The 9,586-nt window shown below is 37.4% G+C and overlaps 1 long non-coding RNA gene across 1 annotated transcript; it reads left to right on the plus strand.

The window, feature by feature from the left end:
- Positions 1-354: 354 nt before the first annotated feature.
- Positions 355-9,366, plus strand: LOC112587110. The gene is made up of 3 exons (XR_006553628.2): positions 355-630; positions 868-944; positions 9,136-9,366. It is a non-coding gene; the product is annotated as an uncharacterized LOC112587110 (long non-coding RNA).
- The last annotated feature ends 220 nt before the right edge of the window (positions 9,367-9,586 follow it).

A 9,586-nucleotide genomic window follows, 5' to 3' on the forward strand; every position in this document is an offset into this window, starting at 1 on the left:
CTGACTCTTTGCGATCCTATGGACTGTAGCCTGCTTTACTAGCTGGCTACATTCAATTATGAAAGCTTTATGCTTTACTAGCTGACCATTCAATTATGACAGCTTCCCAGGTGGCCCTAGTGGTAAAGAACCTGCCTGGCAATGCAGGAGACATTAGAGACACGGGTTTGATCCCTGGGTTGGGAAGATCCCCTGGAGGAAGGAGGGCATGGCAACCTACTCCAGTGTTCTTGCCTGGAAAATTCCATGGACAGAGGAGCCTGGTGGGCTGCAGTCCATGAGGTCACAAAGAGTCAGACACAACTGAAGAGACTTAGCACAGCACACAAGTGATTTACAGTCTTAAAGTCTCCTGGCCTTAAGTTCTACCTATACACTCTGGGATAGTCTATCAGCCACGTAACACTTCCTTGCTCACCTCCAGTGGAGGGATCATTCATCTACAGCAGGCAATTTATTTCACTTTTAGATGGGTCCATTTTTTAATGTTCTAATTTAATATAGGAACTCTTTATAGTTTCTACTCAGTGGTTTTAGATCTACTTTCAAAAGCTACACCATCATCTCTGTACTATTTAAACATATTTTGACTTGCATGAAATCTACTAGCTCTTCTTGAAAGCCTAAATGGTAAGTTCCTAATAGTCCAAATACACTAATTAGGAATTGCAATTTAATTACACATTAATTACACACCATTTTCTTTTTAATTAGTGTCACTTAAGGTGAACTGTGACTACAAATTTGTTTCTATTGATTGTGATGGTAATAAAGCCTGATTTAGAGTAATACCTTCCTCTCCCCCCACTTTTTAAAGCATTTCTCAATGGATTAATGTGGTTTTACATCCCTTTCTTTCTTTCCTAGGGTATTGTACTGAGTGGATTAGAACTTCAAATGCTGCAAAGATACAAAAGTGCTTTACTGTAAAATCCAAGACACGGGTAATTATCATCCAGGTTTTCAATGATTTTTTTTTTTTTTTTTTTGATGTTTAGGTGAAGCTTTGAGCCTTAAAAAAAAATTTTTTTTAAAGAGAGAATAAAAAATATTTTCAGTGGATATATAATAATCTTCAGATGTTTAAAACCTCAGTGTGACTTAAATTTTATGAAATGGGGTCATTGACATCTGAAAAAGTGCAACAAAAATATATACTGAATATCCTGCGGGCTGAAACACATGATTGCCTAATGAAAAGGTTATCCACTGTGCTAAGTCCATCACGGGCAGAATTTTTCTATTACTTCTAAGAGAACAGATTTGGCTGTATCTTCAAAGACCTCAAATTTTATGTTGACTGGAATGTGTCCATAGGTATTACTATGTTCTATTACCAGCTTATGGTATCTAATTTATAAAGTCAATTTACATGCAAAGCTTTTTGTATTCTTTGTACTGCTTAAATTCTCATAATACATTTATATTTCCTTTGTGAAATTGCTTCCTGGCTCCCAGCTATTCAACACATAACTTTTTAAACAAAAGAAGCTAATTTAAATGGTTTTTCCAATAAACCAATTCTAATTCAGCCACTGGGTCTATAAAAAAATATTCCTTTTTAGTAGACTATATTTACGAATTGGGAAAGATCATTTACTCAAGATCACTATCAACATAGTAAATAATGTTTCCTGGCATGTTTAATAGCTAATATCAAAGCTATTCATAACAGACTGAGAGGCCCCTGTGAAAAATCAGGCAGAGCAAATTGAAATAATTTTTTATCCAAAAAAAAAAAGGAGATGGGGTATGAAATTAGTAGTATCTAGAAAAAATTCTCACCCTTAACTCTGGTGCTGATTTGAAGGAGTGTTTGTTTGTTTGTTTTTTATGTTCTAAGGTTGGATATATGCATATAACCTTTTGTTCCCCCCAGTTCCCTCCCCCATGGCTGGCATAGTGACCTCCTTCTTAATTTCCATCTTGTACCTCATTCCTCATGTGGACAACCTTTTTCAGTGGATACACAGTTGCTTCACTGGTAGTAGTGTAAACTTAGTATATTGAATATATCAAATAATATTTCAGCAAAGATAATTCTGGTTATCACACAAAGCCCATCTATTTTTAAGACAGAATTTTACTAAATATGATTTAAAATAAAATCATACTGACAATTTTCAGAAGGCCCTGTAGAAATTTTACAAGTTCTGATTTCATCACCATAAATAATGTTCCTTATAAAGATACCAGAGGGTTTGCACAGCAGTTCCAGGAAGAGAACCACTGCTCCCTCTCCTTCCATCACTTAGCTTCTTTGAGAAGAAAGGGTTGATATAAGAACTCCTGACACCCACAGGATTCACGACTTTTACATGGCGGTTAGATTTTAAAACCTACGTTCCTCCAATCCAATCCAATCACTGCCCCTCTCTGGCTGAGCTGGGGGGCTAAAATGTGACGTATGAAGGGACTGAAAGTGAAAGTGTTAGTTGCTTCAGTCATATCTGACTCTTTGTGACCCCATGGACTAGAGCCCACCAGGATCCTCTGTGCATGGGATTCTCCAGGCAAGAATGTTGGAATGGGTCATCATTCCCTTCTCCAGGGGATCTTCCTGACCCTGGGATCAAATTGAGGTTTCCCCCATTGCAAGCAGATTCTCTATTGTCTGAGCCACTAGGGGAACCTCAAAAGGTGAAGTATAAAGCTGTTGCAAATTAATAGGGGGAGAGAAGCACAGTGCAGTGTTGCCCCCAAAAGATATGATCAAGTCCTTACCCACGCAATACCTGTGAATCGACCTTCTTTGGGCATCAGGTCTTCACAGAGGTAATCAAGTTGAGTGGAGGTCTCACTAGATTAGGTTAGGCCCTAACCCAGTGACTGGTGTCCTTAGAAGGAAAGGGAGATTTGGAGGTACACAGACAAGCATGGAGGGGAAGATGAAGGCAGAACTTGGAGTAATGAAGCCACAAAACCAAGGAATGCCAAGGAATGCTGGTGACCACCAAAATTAGGAAGCAGCAAGAAAGGATTCTCTTGTAGAGTCTTCAGAAAAAGCCTGGCCCTACTGACACCCTAATTTCAGACTTCCAGACTCTAGAACTATGAGAAAATACATTTCTGTTGTTTTAAGACACCAAAATAGAAAGAAAAAACATAAGGTTTAGAGTTAGATTGGATATTGTGACTCTGTAGTAAGTTTGACTGAGAAAGTAGTTATTCAACATTTGCCAGATACTTTCTTCCTACTGTAATGAATTACAGATAATACCAAGTGCAATGTGTTCTGCTGCTGCTGCTGCTAAGTCACTTCAGTCGTGTCTGACTCTGTGCGACCCCATAGATGGCAGCCCACCAGGCTCCCCCGTCCCTGGGATTCTCCAGGCAAGGACACTGGAGTGGGCTGCCATTTCCTTCTCCAATGCATGAAAGTGAAAAGTGAAAGTGAACTCACTCAGTCATGTCCAACTCTGAGTGACCCCATGGACTGCAGCCTACCAGGCTCCTCCATTCATGGAACTTTACAGGCAAGAGTACTGGAGTGGGGTGCCATTGATTTCTCTGGCAATGTGTTCTAATATACTGTAAATACCAAGCCAACTCAGAAAGTAGAATCAATCCATTTCAATGGGAATTTTATGAAGTGTTTATATTACTTTATTGAAAAGCCCCATTAATTCAAGGGCACTATGCCAAATTTGTTAGAAAAAGTCTACCTGCTTAACTAAATAAAGTTTCAGATGTTGACAAGTAGTTGGTATATAATGAGATCTTTACTGGAGTAAAAACCAATAAAACAAGTTTCAGTTTCAACTGAAAACCATAATGTTCAAGAGAAAGATTTTTAAAACTCAATTTCTTAAAAATTTTTTTGGGGGAATAGAATATCAATGAAAAATAATCCATTTGAAAACAAGTTTCTTAAAATTTATGATTTTGTAACTTTTGGACTAAAAGTGTCATTAGCTTTTAATGTACCTTTCAATTGCCTGATGCTCCTCATAAACTCAAAACAATTTTGAAAATCCAAATATGATTAATTATAAAAAAGTTCTGTCACATTATATTTTCAGTTTGGAAATATTCTTAGAACTTATACTAAAGAACAAGGTTTTCCACTAATTTTTAAATTAAAGTCAAATCTGTATTGATTTATTTGGTGAGTTCAGAAGCATGAAAAGCATGGGGAAGGTTAAAGAATGAATTGTTTTCTTTAAAGTGCATTGATGGTACAAAGATAGATTGAGTTTTAAACTCTGAATATGCAATCTCTGCAGGAATCATTTAAAATTATTTCTGTTGCTTCTTTTGTTTAATGATCTGAAGTCTGAAAATGAGAATGAGGAATGCCAGCTTGGTTTCACTCTGAACAATTCACATAATACGCCTGCAAAACAGGAAAATAACTCTGTACTTTCAGATTATTTGATATGCCTGGTTTAGACCTTATGAAAATGAAATGGATATGAAACTGAATAGAGCTGAAATTAATTAGAAACCTAACTCAGTTATATGGTGAGACACTCATTAAGCTCTTGGAATCCTGAAAGATATCCTTTCGTGGACTAAACATTGGTAGGGGATGTTTGGGGTTATTTTAGAAAGTACAGTGCTCTAAGATACCATGATTAAAATCTTCTCAGATACTTCCTTTGTTTATAACATGGAAAGCTCTATAGCCATAAAGCAATGAAGGCTAAATATACTTGTGACTTGGTACAAAGTTAGATAACAGATAATTCTTTGCTTTTATATTACATTGGGCTTCCCTGGTGGCTCAGCTGGTACAGACTTCACCTGCAATGCAGGAGACCTGGGTTCGATCCCTGGGTTTTGAAGATCTCCTGGAGGAGGGAATGACTACCCGTTCCAGTATTCTGGCCTGAAGAATTCTGTGGACTGTAAAGTCCATGGGATTGCAAAGTAGAATACAATGACTTGGTACAAAGTTAGGTAACAGATAATTCTTTGCTTTTATATTGTATTAGAAAATATCTTTTACTGGTATTGAGTAACATTGAATTAACAAGATAGAGAGAGTTGTCGGCAGTCACAGCGCAAGGAAACACATCAGGGATTTATTAGATTTGGATTTATCAGTGCATAGAAATTCATGATGTTTAACTTAAAGGCAAAAAGAGCAGAACACTTTGAATAATAGCTTGAAGTGGATGATTAGCTAAGGGGATGCAACATTTAATAGCCAAAATAAATTACTGTAATTATTTTATTACCTATGCTAACTGATTCCATTGTTTTTATTGAAATAACAGCTCCCTGAGGAAAGGAACAGTGCTTCAATGAATCTCAGCTGTAGGCTTGTGTGTTCTTCTACAGCAATCAAAACCAATGAAAAATAGCCTTCATTGATAATACTCTTAATGTCTGCATTTCAGCACTTGGAGAAAACATCCTATTCAAGTCTAAACATCTAGAAAGATCTGGGAACTTCTGGACAGAAAAGAAGGCCTATTAAAGATATTATGGTTATATATAGAGTTTTAGTCCCCCATATTTGTACAGTTTTACTGCTTCATGTCCTCACCATATATCTTTCTTTTCCATTTTATTTTCACAGACAGACCTTCTGAGAAGGTCTGTGAGATACCCTCCTTCTAGCCAAAGTGTACATGAGCACTTGCATTTGCAAGTACAGATTCTCAAAGCAATAGAAAGGAGGTGAGAGGAGTCAGGGTGCCAGAGAGCATGTGAAGCCATAGAAAAAAATATTACATATTTCTAGAAAGTCTATTTTACTGGAAGATTTGTCAAAAAATATTTTTTATAAAAGAAAAAACAGATACATATTGATTACATAAGCATTTCCATATGAAAAAGGGACTTGAAAATAAATTATGAGTTTGTAAGTGGTCTCCTTCCCTCCTTTCTCATTCTGTTTCTACTCCATCTTTCCTTCTCATTCTCCTCTGCCTTTAGGGGTGCTTCATGAAAGTGACTGATACATATTCCTAATCTACTTCAGTTCTTTGCAATGTTTCACATCTTTCAGTAAATAAACAAAAGACCTTTTGCCAAAATGCGATATAAACTCCCAGATATGGAATAGAAAATCAAGAGAGGAGCCAAATCTTCTTTTTTTTAATTTAGGAAAAGTGAGAGGTAGGTTAGAGAGCAACATTTTAAAGATTGAAAGTTTCTGACCAAACTCTTTTTGTTGTTGATGTTGTTCGTGAAGTAAGGTCAATGTTTAAATTTTTTATTTTAAAAATTCCATGCTCCTTATGTGGATATTTTATTTGATTTTGTTTAGAAAAATATTCTGATAGTTGGATATTTAGAATGGTTTCCTATAAGCCCTTTCCAGTGTCTATTACTTTAACTTTCACCAACTTATCTATGTATTCGCTTATTAAAATTTACTGAATCCCATTCTAATACAGACACCACACCAGGCTTTGGAAATACAAAGTTGGCATAGTGGCTTCCAACCTAGCTAGCATATTGAAAAGCAGAGACATTACTTTGCCAACAAAGGTCTGTCTAGTCAAGGCTATGGTTTTTCCTGTGGTCATGTATGGATGTGCGAGTTGGACTGTGAAGAAGGCTGAGCGCCGAAGAATTGATGCTTTTTAACTGTGGTGTTGGAGAAGATTCTTGAGAGTCCCTTGGACTGCAAGGAGATCCAACCAGTCCATTTTGAAGGAGATTAGCCCTGGGATTTCTTTGGAAGGAATGATGCTAAAGCTGAAACTCCAGTACTTTGGACACCTCATGGGAAGAGTTGACTCATTGGAAAAGACTCTGATGCTGGGAGGGATTGGGGGCACAAGGAGAAGGGGACGACAGAGGATGAGATGGCTGGATGGCATCACTGACTCGATGGATGTGAGTCTGAGTGAACTCCGGGAGTTGGTGATGGACAGGGAGGCCTGGCGTGCTGCGATTCATGGGGTTGCGAAGAGTCGGACACAACTGAGCGGCTGAACTGAACTGATAGTGGCTTCCTGCAAGAAGCTGACAGTTGAGAGGTGAACAGATAAACAACTAAGGGATGCAATTGCAAAGTACTTCTATGAAACTGTATAAAGTGTGTGTGCACAAGGGGGCTTGTGAGGCTGGGGGCAAAGGAGAAAAAGTAGTGGAGGGGAGGAGGTAAAGAGTGTTGTAGGTAAAGTGAAGACATTACTTGGCAAGGTCAAAGAAGAAATCAGATTCTTCTTTATCAAGACTTCTTATTTGTTCTCTAACCTTGGAGGCAATGGTAATTAAGACAGGACCATAAGTGAAAGAAAGGATACCCATCTCTATTATCTTTTAGAATAAGCTGATATTCTGTAAGCTGCAATGTTAACTATGTTCTAAGGGCAGGTGGCAGTTGTCTTTGTAGGGCTATGTGAAGGAAACTAGGAGGCACTATTTACATTAAAAAAAGAAAAAAAAGTCCAAGAAATCCCTCCCACCTATTTGCCAGTCTACAATTGCCCCAAGAATCACTGTATTGAATAACAACATTAGAAAACAGACCATTGTTAGGTATATCAACTGCAGCTTGGGTTTTTAAAACAAGAAATAGTAAATTAGAATTGAGAATGTCATCTGGCCTCGCCACTAAAGCAAGTATGTGACTTTGAAACTGCTTAATTAATATTCCTTCCTGACTCTGGAACTTCCTTATGGATTAAGGAATTACATTGAAATATTTTTGCAATGAGGTATTTTGTTTTTCCTTTGGGAGAGTCAATTCTTAGTAGTTTGATAAGAAGTCCTGGGTCCCTGAGGAGGAGAGAGTGGTGTGGGGCTCTTAAGGAGGAGATAGGGGTCTGGAGTTCTTAAGGAGGAGATAGGACTTTTTTTTTCTACATTCCTTAGTCTTAGTCACATAAAATGTTTTTTCTTTTTTCTTTAAGACCAGAGCTGATGATTATACAACAAAACAACTCAGTTTAAGCTCTGTACTAAGGATTATATAACAACAATGTATCCTGCTTAAGGACATGTTTCTCCTTCTTTCTGACTAACCCGGTTATTTTAGAATGTATATGAGTGGATCTGGTAAGATCTTTCTATTGTAAAAGACGTAAATTGTGGGATTGGGACTAGTAGGACCTTTACAACTTTGAGATATTCTTTTGATTTATTGTAATAACCAATTAAAAAAGTATACAGCTCCCTTGCCAAGACTAGTGAGGAGGCATTCTACGTACCCCTTCCGATGTCTATGTCAGAAGCTTTCCCTGTCCTCTTTCACTTTAATAAAACTCTGCTACACAAAACCTCTTGAGTGATCAAGCCTGGTCCCTGGTCTGGAAGCTAAATCTTCTTCTTCAGAGATCACAAATCTGATATCATTCACAACAAGCTATCACCTTTTACTCTAGAATATGCAGTACTCTCATTGCAGTAGCCATATAAACTTGTTATGCTGGATTCCACTGTGAAGTTGCTCAACTAAATGTCTCTATACTAAGAAAATGGAGTCCTTCAGGATACATCACTAAATTAAGAATAAAGATCTTAGAGACAAACTCACTTTTTTCATTTCTACTGATGTTTTCCTCCACACTCTCACATAGAAAAAAAGGGTTTGATGAGAAGGAGACTTTGAAACGAGAGAAAGAATTTTATTTTCTGTTTTTTATATCTCTCTTCTCAGAATAGTCCAAGTTTATTCTGATAGTCACACTAATAAAATGTGCTAAATGTTCGTTACTTCAAAATCCCTCAAGGACCCGAGCTACTAAGAGCTCTCCTGGGATTGTGAAAGTGAAAAGTGTGAAAGTGTTAGTCATTCAGTTGTACCCAACTCTTTGCCACCCTATGGACTGTAGCCCACCAGGTTCCTCTGTCCATGGAATTCACCAGTCAAGAACACTGGAGTGGATAGCCATTCCCCTCCCAAACCAGGGACTGAAACTGAGTCTCCTGTTACTGAATTTTAGATTGTAACAGCAGATGCAAGTTAAGGGGAAAAAAAAAGCAGAAGACACATTCTAACAAATAATATGATCATTTTCATTTTGAGGTTTTAGGAAAAAAGAGTTTGAACATACAAAAGTAAATACAAAAATGTCTTGGAAAAATATGCTTATAAGTATTTTTTAATGGGAATAACTTTAGAGTGAACTTCATGATGCCTAGTTAAAATTTACAGTTGAAACATGTACATGATGCTTGTTAATTTTAATAAATAACTGTCTTTACATGTGCTGTTGTTTTCATTCCCAGGACAGCCCTATTTTATGGAAAAGATACCTGAAACCCAGAAATCCGAGTAAGTTACAGAAACAAACACCTGGAAGAGATGCAAGTGGGACTGAACAAAAATCTAACCGATTGTAGCATCTATTCTCGTCCCTATATAGTTTTTCTCTCTGCTTTTGGGACTTTAGTGACGACTGCATGACATGCCCTGAACTCATTCTAATTCTGCTGGAGATAAATAAGGGTGAAGTGAATCAATAAATCATAATTTCTGTCAATTATGCTATTCATCCAAGGGGATCCCTGTGAAACTCTGGAAACTGGCCGCTGACTTAAAGATGTAGGCTGCTACTGGTGTAAGTATCTACCAGTAAAAGCAAAGTTACTAGACGCAAGTCATGTGGCTGGTACCAATATCCAGAGAATGGGTGAAATATACAGGGCACCAAAATGATGGACTTAAGGCATATAGGAA

Source organism: Bubalus bubalis, chromosome 9 (assembly GCF_019923935.1).
Source record: "Bubalus bubalis isolate 160015118507 breed Murrah chromosome 9, NDDB_SH_1, whole genome shotgun sequence".
Classification (NCBI taxonomy): domain Eukaryota; kingdom Metazoa; phylum Chordata; class Mammalia; order Artiodactyla; family Bovidae; genus Bubalus; species Bubalus bubalis.